Raw genomic sequence first — 20,333 nt, forward strand, 5'->3', positions numbered from 1 at the left:
AGGTGAAAAGAATCTTATTCAAACAGGCTTTAGGGAATGGACTGGTTTTGAGGAAAGGGCTGGTTCTGTGATGTTTTCATTGTCATTAACTGTATTTTTAATAGAGCTAATATATAGACATAAATTCTGTTAGTGTTTAATTACCTTTCCATGTTTATTTATTTCTATTATTTTTAGCTTTTTCTATTTTATCTTTAAGCTGAATTGAGTCCCGGGCTGGGGAAAAACCAGAATATAAATAAATAGAGGAGGAGTAATAGCAGCAGCACAACCAGACGCCTTCATCTGCCCCAGCTGCAACAAAACATGTCTCTCCTACATTGGTCTCCATAGTCTCAGCAGTTGCTGTAACTGTCCAAGGGTTTGGCTTCACCCCCCGAAAGGCACACTCCTCCATTGCCTCCCGAGAAAGACAGATGCCAACAGTAATAATTTCTTCTCTCTCCCCTTTCCCAATCCTGTCTGGACCTGTGCTCTAAGGAAGTCCACCTGGTCATCTAGGTACCTTTTGCCTGCAAGCTGTATGAAGCCCCAAAGAAGCCATCGTCTCTCCACATGGTTCTGATTCAGCAAGATTTCCACAACAACGCCTTTCCTCTAAATTAAAGAGAAAAGGTGATAAATGAAAGTCCTTCTTCATACAGTGTGGAGTTAAACTAGGAAACTCGTTCCTGCAAGTGGCAGTGATGGCCTCCAACCTGGATGGTTTTTTAAAAAATGATCAGACAAATTCCTGGAGGAGGAGAGGGCTTTCAATGGCTGCTGGCCATGGTGGCTATGCTCTTCCCTCCACTGTTGCTGGAAGTCAAAGGAATGGAAGGTGCTTTTGTGCTCATGCCCTGCTTGTGCACTTCTCATAATGGGCATTGTTTTGGCCACTGTGAGAACAGGATGCTGGACGAGGTGTGCCATTGGCCTGGTTTAATATCCTCTTCATGCTGTTGAAGAATTGAGAGGGAATAAGACTGGAAATGTGGTTTAGTTTGGGTCTCCAAATCAAAACATCATTCTTTTTTTAATATATAAAAAATATTTTCTTTGCTGTGTTTGGTGAGGACTGACGCTAAATGTCACTGGATGCCTTGGCCTGAAATCCCAGGCTGGTGAGCAAGGGATGCAACCTGATCTACCTGGGCTTGCCAAGCTGGCAGGACAGCCCAAACTTGCACCTACTACTGTCAATCTGCTGATTATATCACCCTACTTTATTTCTGTGGTATGAGTTAAATTCAAATCAAGTAATAACTTCTTAGTGAAGGAGGCTTGGTGAAATTAATAAAATATCAAGCCAACAGAAGAATAGTTCTCCAGAACATGTTGATAGATACTAATCTAAATTTACGTAGTAAGGAATTTATCACTCATCTCTTACAGGCAGTAAGACGTGTCATAATCTGGCATTGGATTTTTTTGTTATTGTTTAAAGGTGAGCAACTGGTAGAAAACAGTCTAGGAGGCAGCCTTACTGGAAAGACTGACAGAAGGTTGCGTTGGCAAATTTACTCTGGTTTGTTTTGACTTTATAATGTTTGCCAGCATCCCAGAACATCGGCAATATGCGCCAACAGTGTATAGCACAATCTGGCTAGTCATACTGCTTCCCTAGACCTTCACACAAACTACTCCTCTTACCTGTGATATAACAAAAAGCAAAAATATTATTCAGACAAATTCTCACCTAACTGTTCAAGAGAACTAGTGGAAAACTTAGTATTGATGCCAATGTAGTAACCGGGTCTTGGCATCATTTTTAATTTTAATTTTGTTTTGTTTATGGATAAGACTGTAACTTGTTGCAACTTTATTACTTTATCAGCCTATCGGCGATGTAGTTTGAGGTCTTAATTTTATTCTCCTTTTTTGGTTGAAAAGCTCAGTTTAATAACACTTAGGGCTTAGCGTTCTTTTTGTAATTAAATTTGTATTATTCTAAGAGTCACATTAAACATCACTGTCTTTAATTTCAAAAACTCAATAAAACTAAAATAATAAAAATTTCCTGCTGTATTAAATTCAAAACCACCATTTAGCCCCATTAAGCGGAATAGTGCAGATGAACAGTGACTGCATCTATACACACAATCTCCCCAACGTTGTATAAAATTCTAGGTCTGACCGTTAGAATTCTAGTTTTGTATTTTATTAAGTGACCAAAGTGATTACACAGACTATCTGTGCTTTGATTTTATATGGTAGTTTAGGAGACTATAGGTCACACCTTCGGTACAGGGTGGTGGTACTCAGACCTAGTTGCAGGCACTTCTCAGCACAGGTGAACATATGGAAATAACCTGCAGGAAAGCTCAGTCAGTAGAGCACAAGACTCTTAATGTCAAAATTGTGGGTTCAAGCCCCACACTAGGCAAAAAACCCTACATTGCAGAAGGTTGGACTGGATGTGGTCCTTTCCAACTCTACATTTGTATGATTAATAAGAAGAGCCCTGCTGGATCAGGCCAATGTCCTATTTTGCCCAGCATCCTCATAGTGGCCAAATGCCCCAAACAGCCTAGGAACCTATGGAGACTGCCTCTGGGCCTCGAGTTTACATAAGAGGATCAGAAGAGCACAACTGGATTAGACCAGTGGCTCATCTAGGCCAGCATCCTCTTCTCGCAGTAGCCAACCAGATACCTGTTGGCAGGGGTATCTTCACTGCCAGGGGGGAAGAGAAGGTGTTGCTCTCTGTGCACCATGCAGCCTTGCTTGCCACCAAAGCCTAGTTTACCAGGATCATGCAGCTACAGTTTCTGGTTCCACTGAGATCTTGCAAGAGCCAGCAGCCAGTGGTGGAGGAAGCTGCTCGGGCGCCTGGGGCGCTGCACCTAGGGGTGGAGCATGCCACCTATAGGGGTGGGGTGCACCATGGGGCCTCCAGAGTCTGCCTGCCTCCTCCCACTCAGCCACTCTACAGATGAGGGGGAGGCAGCGGGCGGACAGTTTGGGCAGTGCGGAGCCTGCACGCACCCAAGCCACCACATCTCTCCCATGAGAGACAGGTGGCTCGCTGCAGGCCCCACGGTCTGGCATTTTGTCACTCCCCTCAGTGGTGACACCTGGGGTAGACCGCACCCCCTTCTGTCCCTTTCTGCAGCTACTTCTCCACCCATTTTGCATAACAGACTTTAACCACAGTTCTTATCATCAAACTTTCCACTGTCTCTCCGCGAAACCAGATGTGATGGCTGGTTCAAGATTAGCAGCAAAGGAGATAAGCAAGGCCCTATCCTTGTATGTGGCTGTGGGTATGCAGCCGTTTTGGACTGTCCGTTGACTTCAACAAGAGTGGTTTAGCCTGCAGCCACCTCCTCTGTTGGTATCATGTCATGCTGAAATAAGAACGTAAGAACAGCCCTGCAGGATCAAGCCAATGGCTCATCTAGTCTCACAGAAGTGGACCAGGTGCCTGCAGGAAACTTGCAAGCAGGATTCAAGCACAAGAGAGAATGAAAATTCAAACAAACACAATGTTTGTTTATACCCCACTCATGCCAGGTCTGAAGGCATCTTATACAAATTCAAAAAAACAAGATAATCGTTAAAAGTTAATTAAACTCTAATAGATTAAAACAATACAAATCTATAAAAGGCAGATAGAGAAAAAAAACAACCAGCACTATTAAAAGCCCTTTCCTTAAAAAAACCTTTAAAAACTTGTTCCCAAAGGCCTTTATTGTGACTTTGTGTTAATGAACCAACTATTGTATGCAGTTTTAGGCAATTATGCACTTTTCTTTTTGCAAGCAATTAGGAGAAATTGCTTTTACAAACTTTGCTGGGTGCACTGCAAACTTTGGGTAAGTCCAAATTTTGAAGGATGGGGCTCTTCTCAAATTGTTTTAGAAAGTGCAAAATAGGCATGTTTCCCTTTAAATGCAAACGGGATCATCCCTGTTTCCAGCCAAGTCTTTGCCTTCCTCATTCCCATCCATTTCTACCCATTGCCCTAGTGGTGCCACACTGACACTTGCAAAAATAAAATAAAATAAAATAAAATAAAATAAAATAAAATAAATAAAATAAAATAAAATAAAATAAAATAAAATAAAATAAAATAAAATAAAATAAAATAAAATGTAATGTAATGTAATGTAATGTAATGTTTTGGGGTAGTGGTCATAAACAAAAACATTGGCTCAGTGTGTGGCAGCTGGAAAATATTAGGAAGATAATGCTGCCAGCATTGTAATGCTCTTACACAAACTTGTGAAGCTATGTACAGTTCTGGTTACTACAATCATAAAAAACAAGATTGTCGAACAGGAAAAGCTGCTGAAATGGGCAATCAAAATGGGAAAGGAGATGGAGTACCTCCCCTGGACGACAGAGGGCGCCAACCTAAAATCATAGAATTGTAGAGTTGGAAGGGGCCATGAGTGTCATCTAGTGCAACCCCCTGCAATGGAGGAATTACATTTTGGTGCAACACAGGGTGCCACTGAAATTTGAGACCTCAAGGCCTGCCACTGACTATTGGAGGCAGCAATGCTTCTGGAAACCAAAGGAGAGGAAAGTGCTTTGTGCTCGAATCCTGCTTGCAGGTTTCGCAAAGAAACCTGGTTGGCCACTGTGAGAACAGGATGCTGGACCTGGAAAACCACTGTCCTGACCCAGCCAGGCTCTTCTGATCTTCCTATGTTGTTTCAAGTTCCTTAAAGGCACGCCAGTGTGTTCTCGCTGCAGTGAGATTTCAAGTGATAGTTCCCTTGGCCTTCCAGCCAAGTGTGAGATGGTGATGAGATGGAGGAGGGAGAAGCACATTGTAGACTCTCTTCCAAGATTGATGATTTAGAAAAGAGCAAACGCCCAATTCATCTCCTTTGTGTCCAGGCATGAAGCAAAGCGAAATCCATGTGGGAGTGCAAATTAAAAGAAAAATGAGCTCCAGTCTTCCCCTTCCTAGGAACAAGGGACTCTACATGGCAAGGCATACAATTATTAAGAATAGCATGTATAAGAAATGGAAGAAAGGGGAAATCACAAAGGAGGAGTATACACGAGTGGTAAACAGTCGCAGGGTAAATGTCAGGCAGGCCAAAGCTCAGAATGAGCTCAGGCTTGCAAGAGAGGTTGAAATTAATTTTTAAAAGGTTTCTTTGGCTATGTTTGAAGCAGGAGGAAGAACAAGCAAGTGGTAGGTCCTCTGCATGGAGATGATGGGGAAATGCTATTGGGTGACAAAAGAGAATGCAGAATTGCTCAACCTCTACTTTGCCTCTGTCTTCACCCAAAAGGAAAGCAGTACCCAACCAGGTGATAACACAATAAATGATGCAAGGAAGAGATGCAGCCCAAGATAGGGAAAAGGCAGTAAGGGGCACTTAGCTACTTTAAATTAAGTCTGCAGTGCCTGATCAGCTCCACCTAAAAGTATTAAAGAAGCTTGCAGGTGTAAATCTGAGCCTCTGTCTGTAATCTTTGAGAATCCCTGCAGACTATAGGTGGGCAAATGTCCTCATCTTCAAAAAGGGGAGAAAAGAAGATCCAGCTTGACGTCAATACCAACAAAGGCTATAGAACAGATAAGTAGACAGTCAGTCTGCAAGCACTTAGAAAATGTGATTCCTAAGACCCAACATGGGTTTCTCAAAAACAAGTCATGCCAGACGAATCTCATTTCTTTTTTTGACAAAAGTTACAGCACCATCCCTACTTAGGATGCCTAAGCAGGTGAGAGGGAATGATCCCTTCACTATGGTAATAACCGCCCCCCTGCCTCCCCCCCTTGGCTACGCCCATGTGGCTCTCATGTCACTTTTCAATCTCCTCTTCAAGCTAAACATCCTCAACTCCCTCAATCATACCACATAAATCTTGGTTTCCAGACCCTTAATCATCTTGTCACAAATATCCTGTGATGCCCAGAACTGGATGCAGTAGTCCAGGTATGGTCTGACCAAGGCAGAAGAGAGTGGTAATATTACATCCCTTGATCTAGGTTTCTCTTGATGCAGCCTATAATCGCATAAAAAAAATTTTGCTGCTGCATCACACTGTGGCCTCAGATTAAGCTAGTAGTCTTCTAAGACCTTCTAGATCCTTTTGACATGTGCTACTGTCAAGCCAGGCATCCCTTGTCCTGTATTTGTCCATCTAATTATTTTGGCACAGGCCTCTAAGTGCATGGAGAATGCTGGTGCTTTTGCCAAGTGGATCTCAATTCTTCCAAGAGAGGATTAAAGCAGGAACTTACGAACAGCCTTTCCACACTGAGCTAGCCTCTTTTATAACTATGGTGGTGGTTTCAATTAAAGAAAACGTGTTGTAATACCAAATTCTTTTGCAAACCCCACCCCCTAAGTATTCAAGGCCTTTCTTCAAACCTGTTGGCACCCCAGTCCTGAATTGTTCTGTCCTGTCTCATAGCCATTCTGAAAGGTGAAAAGAAAAAGAGATCTAATAACCTGCTGGAGGTGAACTGTGGGAAAGGCATGGCTAATAAATCTGCCACTGCCTTTGAAGCTCAGAATGGCAGCTGAGGGGGCTGAAGTTCTGGCTGAGTTGTGCAAACTTAATGAATAACTGATGAATAGCTGCTTCTGCCCTAATCTTCCAGTTTGAAGGAACCCCAGTGGCCATCTAGCACAACAGAAATCACAGCTAAAGAACTGCAGAATCACAGAATCATAGAGTTGGGAGGTACAACCTGCCCAGCAATGTAGGAATGACAGCTGAGCCTTGTTGAGGACCTCTCTGGCAGGGATGGCAGAAGTTTGCGTGCAAAGAAGTCATTCTGTCAGCATCGAAAATAGCTTGAACAGTTTCCTAATTTGAAAATGTTTCTTTCCTGCCTCACTCACTCCATAAGAGTGTCAGAATAACATCTTTGGAGACAGAGTCTTGGCATAGTGTGGCAAAGAGCAGTGAAGGAGATCACATCACCGGTACCCGCCCCCCCCCCCCGGTATCCTAACTAGGAGGGTGCTAATAAACCAGTTTGGGGTGATGGATTCATGCCACCCCACTTGTACCCAAGAAAAGTTTGATTCTGTCAGACATACGCCTGGTAAAAATGGAAGCAATCTGCAGGCTTTCTTTTTATGCTCCCTCCCCAAATTTGCTCTGAAATGTTTCATTATTGCTTTATTCCATGGAAGAGAGGGCTATTGATGGCTACCAACCTTGATGGTATGTTCTCCCTCCACAGTTGGAGGCAGCAGTGCTTCTGAACAGGGCCAGCCCACCCATAAGGTGAACTGAAGCAGCTTCCTCAAGTGGCACTGCATGACCCAGGTAAGGGAGCAGTGGGGAGACAGGGCAGCACTGTCCCGTTCTGCATTAGGCGGTGAAATAGGGTGTGCTGCCCCTACTTCTGATACCAGTTGCTGGATAGGAGAGGAGAGGGTTCTTGTGTTCATGTGCTGCTTGTGGGTTTCCCACTGGGGTACTGAGAACAGGATGCTGGACTAGATGGGCCATTGGCCTGATCCAGCCGGCTATTCTTACGTTCTTATGTTCTTATAGCTCTGGAGCCCTCCCCCAGGTCCTTGGCCAGCCCTCCAAGCTGCATCATCCGGACTCAGCCAGCCCATGACAGTTTGCAATGCACTCTTAGCAAAGCCTAAATTGCTCCAGCTTTGATACCCAGAAAGAAAAAAAGGGCATGCCCTTCCAACTTGCACTGGGCAGAGGTGGGCGAATCAAACAACAGTTACAGGACACCTAGTCCAAATAAAAACCCAGGATGTCACAAAGGGGCCTCCAAACACATTTAACGCTTTCTGTCATCAGTCACTGTACAGAAACCTCCAGCACTGGATGAAAGATGCAAATGTCAGGACAAGAAGAAGATTTAAACCAGCATCTGTAAATCATTCTTCATCATATTCTAAGCACTACTAAATCACATTCCAGGTAGGGTTTAAACTTCAATTGCAACAATTTATTTCTGAGACTCCAAAGTTGGCAGGGGAATTAACCATTTCCCCCCATGTACCTGAATGATATACCTTTCTTTTTTTCTTTCTCTCTCCCCCCTCCCCAATTCTCCATGCACAAGCATTAAGCACTCTGCATTCATAGGGAAGAAAAGCCCTCAAGAGGATGCTTCTTAGTTTGAATAATAAAAACCAGTCTTTTGTGGATACAGGAAAATAATAACATGAAAATGCCACAGCAAATGCATGCTATTGAAATCAGAAACATGGAAAGGTAGACCAATGAGATGACAAAAGATTAGAACAGAATGATAGCAGCCAACATCTTTGTCTTATGTTCCTAATTATGCAGAGGAGTGTTGAGAGGCAGTGTGGTGCATTGGTTAGAGCAACGGTTCCCAAAGCGGGCAGTTCGAGCCACAGTGGGATTCCCTGGGGGGTACTAAGAGGCAAGGAAATAGTGGGGGGGTGCGCTGGAGGGGTAAACAACTGTCAGACCTTGAGAAGCTGGCATTAATTCATTAAGTTCATCAGTTTTGCTGAATTAATTAAACTTAATGGTTTGCATTGGATTTTGAATAAATATGCAGTTAATCACCACTGTTTTGAATGTGATTGTGCTTTCATCTGCCTAAGTGAAAACCACTCTTCTGAATAATGCTTTTTATAGGGTAAGGGGCCCTGAGGATGAGTTTATGGAACCTTGAGGGAAGTGGCCTAAAATAGTTTGGGAACCACTGCTCTGGAACCTTGAAAGTCACAGTACATAGCTTTTTCAAGCAAAAAAAAAAAAAGTTAGCTAACCACTCCTGTTAAAAACCAAACCAAACAAAAAAACTGACCAGCTCCCACAACTCTAGAAGTTCTGGGAACTGGTCCCAGCTTACACCTACTGTATTTTCTATCATTGTCCAAGATGGAGTTATGAAGCCAAAGGATATTAACTTAACTTGACCCATCATTTGGAATAAAAATTCAAACACAACATGGCAGTTCTGTCAACTCCAAATCCTGATGCAAAAAAATCTGGTATTATTTTTATTTTATTGTATTTATATCTCACATTTTTTTCTCCAAGAAGTTCAAGGCGGTATACTTGGATCTCCCCCTCCTCCTCATGTAATGCTCACAGCATCCCTGTGAGGTAGGTTAAGCTGAGAAATGGTGACTTACCCAAAGTCACCAATAAACTTCATATCTGACTGGGGATTTGAACCCTGGACTCCCAGCTCCTAGTCCAACACTCTACCCATTACACCACACTGATTTTTACAGGCAATTAGCATTTTGCATTACCACAACACCTGCATTCTCACTTTTTGCTCTTTCAGCAATTTCAACCAAACTTGAGCCACCAACATGTTTGCGAGCAAAACACAGTTGCATGAGAATTTTTCTTAAGGCTACAAAACCTATGTTCTCCTGGACAAAAAACATAACTGTGGAATACAAAATCCATGATGCTGTGCAACAAGGAGAAGAAACGCTATTTGAAAACACAAGTTGGTAACAAGGAATCAAAGCGTGCTAGAATTCAAACTGAAGCTAGATCCTCGTGTAAACGTCTTTCTCAAGATCAGAAATTGTAGCTTTAGAGTGAGATTTCTTCAGCTAGTTTTACAACATGCCCACTTCAAATCAAAGGTTGAACCAGGCTATGGACTAGATCAGTGGTTCCCAGAGTGGGTGGTTCTGCCCTGGGGGGGGGGGAGGCATTACCTATGGGGCACTAAGAGGCAAAGGAGTGACATTGACAGGAGGTCTATGGAGGTGGGCTACTCCAAGTGCATTGCTCACTTATTTATAATTGTGCAGGCTAGAGCCTAGATCGAAACGCCTTCCTCACTTCGTATTTGCTCTTATTGCTTTCAAAGCTGTTTTCTTTGGCCACATCTGTTTGTATTTACGATTCTGGGTTGCCACAAGGTAGCCAATTATTGGTAATAGCTATTGGGGTTTCTCATAAATTAGTTACTGTGTGTCTGTGGTAGGCGAAGGTTTTTTCAGTAGTTACATATAAATATTTTGTGCTTCCTTCAAGTTTACATTTTAGTTAGTAAGGATGCATAAAAATATTTTTTTTAATGCAGTGGATTTTATTGTGCTATTATCTTCCTTAGTGGGTTGTGCAAACTACTGTTCTCAATAATGCTCTTTCTAGGTTAGGGAAGGGGGCACTGGGGATGAGTTTATGGAACCAACAAGGCAGTGGCCCAAAAAAGTTTGGGAACCACTGGACTAGATAGTTAATCTTTTATGCATGTCTCCTTTCCCTTCTATGAAATGGATATGCCCTTCTTCACTTTCATGAGGTTCAATTAATGCCCAGGAAACATTTTAAGGGCCTACGATGACAGGATTTATACCACTTTTGTCTCCAAGGAGGGAGCTTGAAAGAAAGAAAATCTCTCTCTCTCATATATATATATATATATATATATATATATATATATATATATTCTCTGATAGTCAGAGCTATCAAAGTAAATTTCAGCTTCAAGCACTGGAAAAGCTTTCATTATCTGTGATGGAGTGTGGCCCAAATAGCCGGTGATTTTTCATCATGTTTCTTTCCTAGCATTTTATACACCTCACTTAGATTATAGTTCATTGTCCTGATATTTTTGCACCGGCTTCTTACAGTTTGATTTACTCCTGCACTTAAGTGGGGTCCTTTGTCGTGCCTGCGTCTTTCTCTCTCTCTCTCTCTCTCTCTTTCTAAGTTGCCAGTTACAATCATTCAAATGGTTAAGAGTCCGTCTCTTTCCCCCTTTTGTAGACAGGAATAACTGGTATTTTATTTTCACCTGCTTGTGAAAGGCTGGGGAGTTCTCGATTATCCATTAACTTTCTGATTATTTTCCTTAAGGCATTGACAGGAGTGCTAAAGAGAAAATTAAATTTCTCCAGCTGGGGAAAGGGATGGCAAGAAGGGTGCAGGGATCCTGCAGATTCTCAGCCAAAAAGGAGCACATTCCAAAGAATCTGAATTCACTTGACAATATCAAAGATGCTTATCTCTACAATTTCACCACCTTGCAGATAGCTACCTTTTTCTTCAGCTGTTCTCAGTAAAGAGAAAGAAAGTCTTCCTTTCTACCCCTTAAAAAAAGGAAAGGGGAAAGCATTTGAGGAGATTTGTTAATGGTGTTTTTAGGAATAAATGCTTCTGTGCAGTAGCCACAGGACAAATACATTAGAGCATAAGAACATAAGTTTAAAATTTTTAAAAAATCATGCACAGTGTGGAGAAAGTGGATGGAGAAAAAAGCTTTTTCTCTTTCTAGAACTCATGGACATCCAATGAAGCTGAATATTAAGGATTCAGGACAGAGAAAAAGAAGGACTTCTTCATGCAGCTTGCAGTAAAACTTTGGCACTTGCTCGCACAGAAGGCATTGATGGACAGTGACCTGCATGGCTTTAAAAGAGGATTAGACAAATTAATGGAGGAGAGGAGTAGCTTTGCTTGGAGGTGGGTGCTGTCACACTCAGGTCCTTCTTGAAGCTTCTTGAAGCTTTCCTTCAGGCATCCGGCTGCCCACTGTGAGAGCAAGAAGCTGGACTAGCTCTGGGCCATTGACTTGATCCAGGTTCAGTCCAGTACTTCAAGAAAGAAAATATGTCCAAAAATGTTAGAGGCAAGTGTGCGGGAATATATATATATATTAGCGAAAACAGCACAAAACTGAAAAACTGATTTGCCTTAGCTCTCCTGCTCCCTGATTCACCCGATCTTGCTCCCTCCCTCCTTGTGGGTTCTGCCTGAAAATGGCTTCTGCCGACTAACAAGCAAGGAAGTGGGCAGAGTCAAGTATCTGAATCTGCTGTGTGTATAGTGGGGTTTGAGTATAATTGTTTATGTATGCTTCAGGGTTGCCACCTGTGGTCGGGCAAAATAAAGGACAAGTAGAGGGAAATATGGGGCTGGTCGGGGGGAATTGGGGAGCTAAAAATTACTTAGCCTGGTGCAGAAATAATCTCAGAACAATCCATTACAATGGCACACATGGTTTCACTGATTTCTTTTTCTTCTGATATTCCCCTTTGGTCAGACGCCCTTCTTCCTCTCTGCCTGTGCAAACTCTCCACCAGACTGGATGGACCAGGCCTGTGGAAAGCTGCACACACCTCTCTCTTTGGACCCCCCCATCTGCCCCCCCTCTTCACCGGATGGCCCAGGCCCATGCAAACCCCCTCTCTCACTCTTTGTGACCCACCCTCTGCCCACACAAAACTCTCTCAAACTTCTCCTCCCACCCCCGCACTACCCTCTGCCCACATCCTGTGATAACCCGTGCTCTCACTCTCAGCTCTCTTCCTCATGAACTCACCCTCTGCCTCCACAAACTCCCACTCAGCTTTCACTCTCTTCCTCTCACTGAACCAACCCTCTGCCTGCTCAAATACATGAAAAAAGGCATCCCACCTGAAGTCCAAACAGGACAGGGGACACTTTTCTCCTCCCCCAAAAAGGACGTCTTTCTTTCTTTTTTAAGGAACATGTAGCACCCCTAGTATGGATAACTGAATTTGCAGATGTGGGACCTGTGTGCATTGTTAGTGATGTGTACAGTCATACCACGGGTTACAGACGCTTCAGCTTGTGTGTTTTTGGGTTGCGCACCACGCCGAACCCGGAAGTACTTCCAGGTTTCGGCACTCGCACATAAGCGCCGAATCATGACCCGTGCGTGCGCAGACGCGGTGCTGCGGGTTGCGACAGGGCCTCCCGCACGGATCACGTTCACAACCCAAGCATCCACTGTATTTCTGGATATCTCTTTCTGTGTGAATCGGAACCCTCCCTTTCGAATTGTTGTTGCTGCTACTGTTGTTAATAATAATAATAATTAATTTTTAGTCACTTAAACTAAAGCTTGTGTTCTACTAAGACCCAAAGATCCTTTTCACATGTGCAGCTCTCAAGCCAGGTATCCCCCATCCTATATTTGTGCAACTGTTTTTTCTGGCCTAGGTGCAGGGCGAACTGAATTTGAGACTGGAAAAACTGGAAACACGGAAACTGAAATTGACAGAGCTCACATAATCCCCATTAGAAGGAGGCAGCACAGGAAGCACTGAAATGGGGGTGGGTCCTTATTTTGTCTTCCTTATCGTCTTTTGCTGCAAGTTTCTATCCACTCCACATTTGTGCTGTTCAGAAGAATTTCTGAAAAAACTCTTCCCCAGTCATATGATGAAGTCTCCAGGTGTTAAAAGTCTCTTAGGGTCACGTTAATTAACTAGCTGCACAGTCACAGATGCCTTTGTGAGGCTCCCACAAAAGCAAAGAGAGAACTTAATGGCAGTAAAGGAGAGCGACTTACACATGGAGCCTCTATCTCTCAGAAAACGGTGCGCGGCCAGCCATTGTATTAAAACATGAAGAAGAAGCAAAGCATAGATGGGTGCACAGCAATTGAGAATCAATAAAAATACTTGAAACACAATGCTCTTCATTTTATGGGATATTACTCAGTGCAGTAAAAACGTCTCCCTGACATTAAAACGATTAGACCCACGTCTTGCCACCAGTGAGGCCAGGAGAGAGGAGAGCTTGAAACGAAAGTTCCCTGCCTTATGTTTTAGAGGGGAAAGAAAGGGGAAGAAAATGACTGAGACAGTTAAGTCCTCCAACCATAAGACTTCTGCAAGCTGCTACTCTTTATGTATACAGGATGCTGCTTTCAGTATGTTAAGGATACAGGATGCTGCCTTATAATGAGACAGATCCTTGGTCCATGCCAGTCGTTCCCAAACTTTTTCAGGTCACCGCCACCTAGTTCCACAAACTCATCCCCAGAGGCTCCCAACCCACAAAAAGCATTATTCAGTATAGAATTCCTTTCCAGACCTCAAGGAAATAAAACAACTGTTCGACTTTTAGAAGACATCTGTTTAGGAAAGTTTTTAATGTTTTATTGTGTTTTTAATATTCTGCTGGAAGCCACCCAGAGTGGCTGGGGAGGCCCAGCCAGATGGGCAGGGTATAAATAAATTATTATTATTGTTGTTGTTGTTGTTGTTGCGTGGCGAGTTCCCGCCCCCCACCAGGATAAATAAAGACACGAGACACCATAGCTTAAGGTTAAATGGGCGAATTAGGCCACAACTTTATTGAATTCAGGAATGAGAGGTATTGGCTTAGGCATTGGTCCTAACGACTATCCGGCTCCAGCCCATTTGCTGGAGACATGGGGAAGGGTTAACACTATATCGGGGGAGTCTCCTGCCAAGGCACGTCGACTAGGAGCTCCCCCAGGTCACCGCTCAGGGGCGTGCCAAGAGGGCAAGCCCCCTCCGTGCTGGCCCTAAATAGGGCAGACCCCCTGCTCTCGCGGGGGCTGAAACCAGCCCCCGCTCACGTGGGGGGTGGGCGTGAAGCCCGCAACCCCACCTCCTGGGCAGGCCGGAAGTGGCTTTGTTGTTTTCGTGACCCATAAAACCATAAAATTCAAAGCAGGAACAATTAGTGGCACAGGTAGCTCGGTTGGTTAGAGCATGGTGCTGATAATGTCAAGGTTGCAGGTTCGATCCCCATAAGGGACAGCTGTTTATTCTTGCATTGCAGGGGGTTGAACTTGATGGTCCTCAGGGTCCCTTCCAACTCTACAATTCTGTGGCTCTTATCTATTCAAAATCCAGTGGAAACTATTTAATTAATTCAAGAAAATTGATTACGTTGATCCAGTGATAGCAGCTTTTCAAAGTCTGATAGTCATTTACACCTCCAGCATCTTCCTTCTGCCCCCTTCCTCTTAGTGCCCCCACTGCTCCCAGGGAGCACTACCACCCACTTAGGGAGCTGCTGGTCTAGGGTGATTGCCAATGTGGCTACCCAGGATTTGAGGCAGGGGGTCTCTCCCAACCCTACCTGGAGATGCCAGGAATAGAACATGGGACCTTCTACAGACACGGCAGGTGCTCTTCCACTGAGCTGCAAGTAGGATTAGAGACAGCTGCTTTAGCTATGGCCCTTCCTTATAAAGACACCAGTCCTCATGGTTCTGAACAAAAAACAAGTGTAAATATTAGTAAGCTGCCTTATACTACGTCAGACCTCAGTGATGTCTACACTGGTTGGCAGTGGCTGTCCAGGGTTTCAGGCTGGGCTCTCTCCCAGCCCTATCTGGAGATTCCAGGGATCAGACTGAGAGTTTTTGCATGCAAGGTAGATGCTCTACCACTGAGCTACAACACCCACCAACCCCAGGCATGATGGCCTATGATGCTGGAGTGGATGGAAGTTTTAGTCCAAGACGCCTGGAGGGCGCCCAGTGGAAGAAGCCTTCCTTAAACAAACACTGTCAGGTTGAAATTGGTATTTCTCTGGAAAGCACCTACAGCATCTGGAAGTGAAAGCGGTTATTACCATAGTGTCTGGGATGGTATCTGTTAAAAACATATGGACAGAGGCTCTGATAGTTCCTCTTAATCCATTAGCCCACTGTCTCTAATCTTTTAAATACATTTTCTCTGACTTCATTTTTTTCCTCAGCATCAGCCTCATTGTGCTGAGAGAAGCTGGGCCAAGGAGCACATGCCATCAGTTCCTTTAGAGACCTCTAATAGCCTGAGACGGCACTGCTGTTCCATTGTTTTGCTTAATTTCACTTATTTATTGATGTTGTGTCTTAGGGTTTTAAGTGGTGGACCACCATGCATGCCTTAGCGGAGAGGAATAGAAATGCAATACCTTACTTAGTGGTATATAAATGGAATAAATAAACTTTGAGATCAACAGCATATGGTTGACATAAGCATCTTGGAGGAAGGAGGAGATAAAAATGTAACAGTATAGTAGTACCTCAGGTTACAGATGCTTCAAGTTACAGACTCCACTAACCCAGAAATAGTACCTCGGGTTAAGAACTTTGCTTCAGGATGAGAACAGAAATCGTGCAGTGGCGGTGCGGTGGCAGCAGGAGGCCCCATTAGCTAAAGTGGTACCTCAGGTTAAGAACATTTTCAGGTTAAGAACGGACCTCCGGAACGAATTAAGTTCTTAACCCGAGGTACCACTGTACTAGTTTCTCTGCCAAAGAATCAAGTCAATTACTTAGAATTATAAAATCATTGAATTGTAGTGTTTGAAAAGATACCCAAGGGGCATCTCGTCCAACTAATGCAGGACTCACAACAAAAGAATCACTGACAAATGACCATCCAACCTCTGCTTAGAAACCTCCAAGGAACCTCTAGTCCACCACCTTCAGAGGGAATCCGTTCCTTTGTTGAGTTGCTCTTAATGTCAGAAAATTATTCCTCATGTTTAGTCAGAATCTCCTTTCTTGTAACTTGAAAGCTATTAGTCCTGAACTACTGGTCCATTAGTCCTCTCCCCTGGAGCTACATGAAAATAAGTTTGCTGCGTATTCCATGTGGCAGCCCTTCAGATATTTGAAGGTGGCCATGAAGTCACCTCTCAGTCTCCTCTTTTTCAGGAGACTGAAATCATCCTCCATCTCCCTCACCCCTTCCTCATAAACTTTGCTTTCCAGACCCTTTATGGGGCTGGAAAAGGGCTTCAAAGCAGCCTTGGGTCCCTGAACCTTTTGGTTCAGAAATGAAGCACTGAGCAGCCAGAAAAAACATTTGTTGTACTCCTTGCTGGGAGGATCACAGGTCTCAGGCAATGTACATTCCTCATCCCGATAAGATCTTTTCAGGCACAGGATTCTGAGCCAGTTAAAACTGACTCAAAATAATTGTGAGCGCAGTCTATCACACACAAAAAAGTCCTTGGGAAGATGGCCAGACCAGTCCATGCTCTCAGACAAGCCCTCAAAATGAAACAGCTGCTACCCTCCATAAAGGGCAACAGAGACAGTGATCCAGGAACATGACAGCAGTCAGGGCAGGCAGACCTGAATGCAGATGTGGAATGCAGCCCAGCTAATACTTTGGCCCAGTTTGAGGAGGGTCGCCTGAACAACCCCAATCTCTTATGGCCTGGTGCTTGATCACACACTTCCAGGGCAGGAGGGGGTAGAGGGAGTATGGCCCAGTGATCACTGTGAGCCTAAACATATCATGCTGCCTGATTGGCTAGATTTCCCCTGGATTTTTAATGTTGCAGGTTTGGGGAATCAGTCTGGATGATGCCCTGGGTCCCTCCCAATTCCTGAGGTCCTATACCAAGTAAGGGGTAAAATCTGGTGTAGGGTTCTATTGCTGGCCTAGACAGTTGTAAGACAATGGCCTTTGCTGGCCTCCTAAGTCACAGCCTGGAAGGACAAAAGTGCTATTTTAGGTTTGAGGCAGATCAATCTGGGTGGTGCCCTGAACCTCTTCTAATTCTTGTGGTCCTGTATCCAGTGAGGCTAGAATCAGCCAATAGGAGTTTGCTGAACTAGTCCGACGGGTTTCTTTTGTAAGACAGCGGCCTTGGTTGGCCACTTAAGTGTCCTCATCAACATCCCAAAAGAATGAGATGGGTTACAAGAGACATGGCTAAGGGATAGTGATCTCTAGGTTAATGGGTGGGTGTTTCCTACACACACACACACACACACACACACACACACACACAAAAACACACAAACACCTCACCTAGCTGCTAGACTGGAGAACAAGAGCCAGGGTGATGTGAGAGAGTTGAGCTAGACACAGAGACCTACATGCTCTGTACTGGATCCAATGCGGTGACTAGTAGAGAAGTCAGGTCTTTTGGGGTGTTAATGCTGTGAAGTTTATGCTCAGGTTCTGTATGTGTGTAAGTAAAATTGTATACCCTAAAGACACCACAGTCTCTGTTGACCTTCATTCTGAGGAAACTGAACTCTGGGTAAGCCCCTGGGATGCCTGGAGAATCTCACTGCTCAGAGACTGAGGTGGTGTGCAACAATAAAATTAAACCATGGGTCAAGAGAAAGTGTGGACGAGTCCTTGCTCTCACTGTGTAAGCCTTACAGGCTTTTCCCAGAGTGAACATACATAGGATACTGAGTACACGTCCCTAGATAATATATTACTTTTCAAGGATTCCTTCAGTTCAAACAAAATTTGATGCCCACGCTTGGCCTTTAAGTTCAGTCAAGGACAGGTCAGGATAAATTAGGTCAGCCTCCAACCAGGGAACAGTAAAGAGCCTTCAGTAATATTTAATAGTATACAAGGGAGTGTTACAAAGCATGTCACTGCTTTCATCTCTGAAACATTAGATGCCACAGTAAGGATTCTTTAGCCGTAATTCCTGCATTTCTGGGGGCTGAAATAGATGACCCTTTGGATCCCGTTCAACTCTACAATAGTTATGTATTCAGTGGTCTGTGTTTGCCTGAGCTTGAGTCTGAACTAAGGATTCCAAGCCCCTGTGTCCTGTTTCAATACATGATATCCAATCACAGAACATTTCAGGATTTGGACCACTGCCATTGGCTGTTAAACTCTAAGTTACGATTCGCAGCTTCGGAGTTTAGACAGCCAATCACGTTGAGAGTGGAGTGAGCCAGGTCTTCAGAAATGTATATAAGCAGTTGCTTTGCCCCTGTTGTCCAGTTCTGTTAGTTTAATAAAAGTTGTTGCTACTATCACTATGTCTTGCCTTGTGGGAACCCACCTACACTTCAACAAGTACCGTGTTTTTCGCCCCATAGCACCGCCCCATAAGATGCACCTAGTTTTTTGGGGGGGGGAAATAAAGGAAAAAAATTATTTCCCCCCCAGGCACGGGGCTGGCGCGGGGGAAGCCCAAGCTTCCCCCGACCCCAGCCCCCAGAACAGCCTGCTATCCGCAACCCTAGGGAGCCGCGCCGGTCTCCCCAGGCTTGCGGAGAGCTGCGCAAAGCCCGGGCGCGCTCTTCAGCACGCCTCAGGCTTCGGAATGCAGGCAGCTCTGCGCAACCTTTGGGAGCTTGGCGCGGCTTCGCGCCGGGCTCCCGAGGGTTGCACAGAGCTGCGTGAAGCCCGGAAGCGCAGGCAGCTCTGCGCAACCCTCGGGAGCCGTCTCCCAAGGGTTGCGCAGAGCTCCCTGAAGCCTGTATTCGCCCCATAGGATGCACACACATTTCCCCTTCATTTTTGGAGGGGGAAAAGTGCGTCCTATAGGGTGAAAAATACGGTATATGAATCTATGAGGCCAAGATAAAAACAATAGCTAACAAAGGGTGTTAAACAGAGATTCCCTCTCCAACCACCAAAGTAAGGAACTTAACAAAAGATTTCCACAAATAAGGAGAAGAAAATGAGATTTTGAAATATACTGTCACCTAAGCAAGTGAGCTGAAGTTTAATTTGTTGGATTCAGACTTCTTGGTGTTTAATAAGCCTTTGAGGGTACAACTATATCATGTGCAAATGCATGTAAGAACAGAGCCCAAAGGAGCTAGTTACCCTGTGGAACTCACTTCCACAGGAGGCAGTGATGGCTACCAACTTGGATGGCTTTGAAAAAGGATTGGACAAATTCATGGAGGAGAAGGCTATCAATTGCTACTAGGCATGATGGCTATGCTCTGCCTTCACAGTTGGCAGCAACAATGCTTCTGAATACCAGATGCTGGAAACCACAGGAAGGGAGAGGGCTGTTTGCTCAGGTCCTGCCTGTGGGCTTCCCATTGGGGCATCTGTTCAGCTGCTGTGAGAAGAGGATGCTGGACTAGATTGGTCATTGGCCTGATCCAATAAGATTTTCTTATGGTCTTATATTCTTATGGCCTTTGGTTTGGACGGGGGGGGGGGGGGGATGGAGGAAAATTGGTTGCTTAACACCTTAACCTACCCAGTGCTTGATTTACATAACCAGGAGGCAATCAGCATCATATGAAAATCAGGCTGGGTAGAGGCTACAGCTGAAACAACAGAGATGGAGAGGCAACAACAATTCTGTCTCCAACAGCACCTCCACCAGGACCCAGGACCAAAAGTTCTGAACACTACAAGCTGCCAATGCCATCTGCCTGAGAAGGACAATGACACTGAAGGGAGAGTGCAGAAAAATTTGTTGTGGTGGGAATAATTCGGATTAAGATGCATTTGACTGTTTTCATTGTTTTCCTGTTTTACTCATAATGATGTAAAAAGAGCCCACTGGATCAGGCCAGTGCCCTATCCAATCCAGTATCCTCTTCCCACAGTGGGCAACCAGATGCTCGCAGTTAACCAGCAGCAGGATTTGTGCACAAGAGCAGCTCCCATCTCCCCTCTTGCAGTTTGCAGTAACTGGGATTCAGACACATTGCTGCCTCCATCTGTGGAGGCAGAGAATAGCCATTGTGGCTAGCAGCCATCAATAGCCTTCTCCTCCTCCATTAATTTGTCCAATCCTGTTTCTGCGTTTTCTTGTATAATCTACAGCTAGCACAGACTCCAGCTAAGCACGCAGCCCTATGAAAGCTTTAGAGCCAGAGATTCAGCCTCTTATGGTCCATCAGCTCATGGGTTATGAAATCTATGCGCCAGTCCAAAGGGCACAAGATAAACGGTAGTTCATGCCATCCCCCTGCTATGTTA

The sequence above is a fragment of the Podarcis pityusensis genome (assembly GCF_964106645.2).
Source record: "Podarcis pityusensis genome assembly, chromosome: Z".
Taxonomy (NCBI): domain Eukaryota; kingdom Metazoa; phylum Chordata; class Lepidosauria; order Squamata; family Lacertidae; genus Podarcis; species Podarcis pityusensis.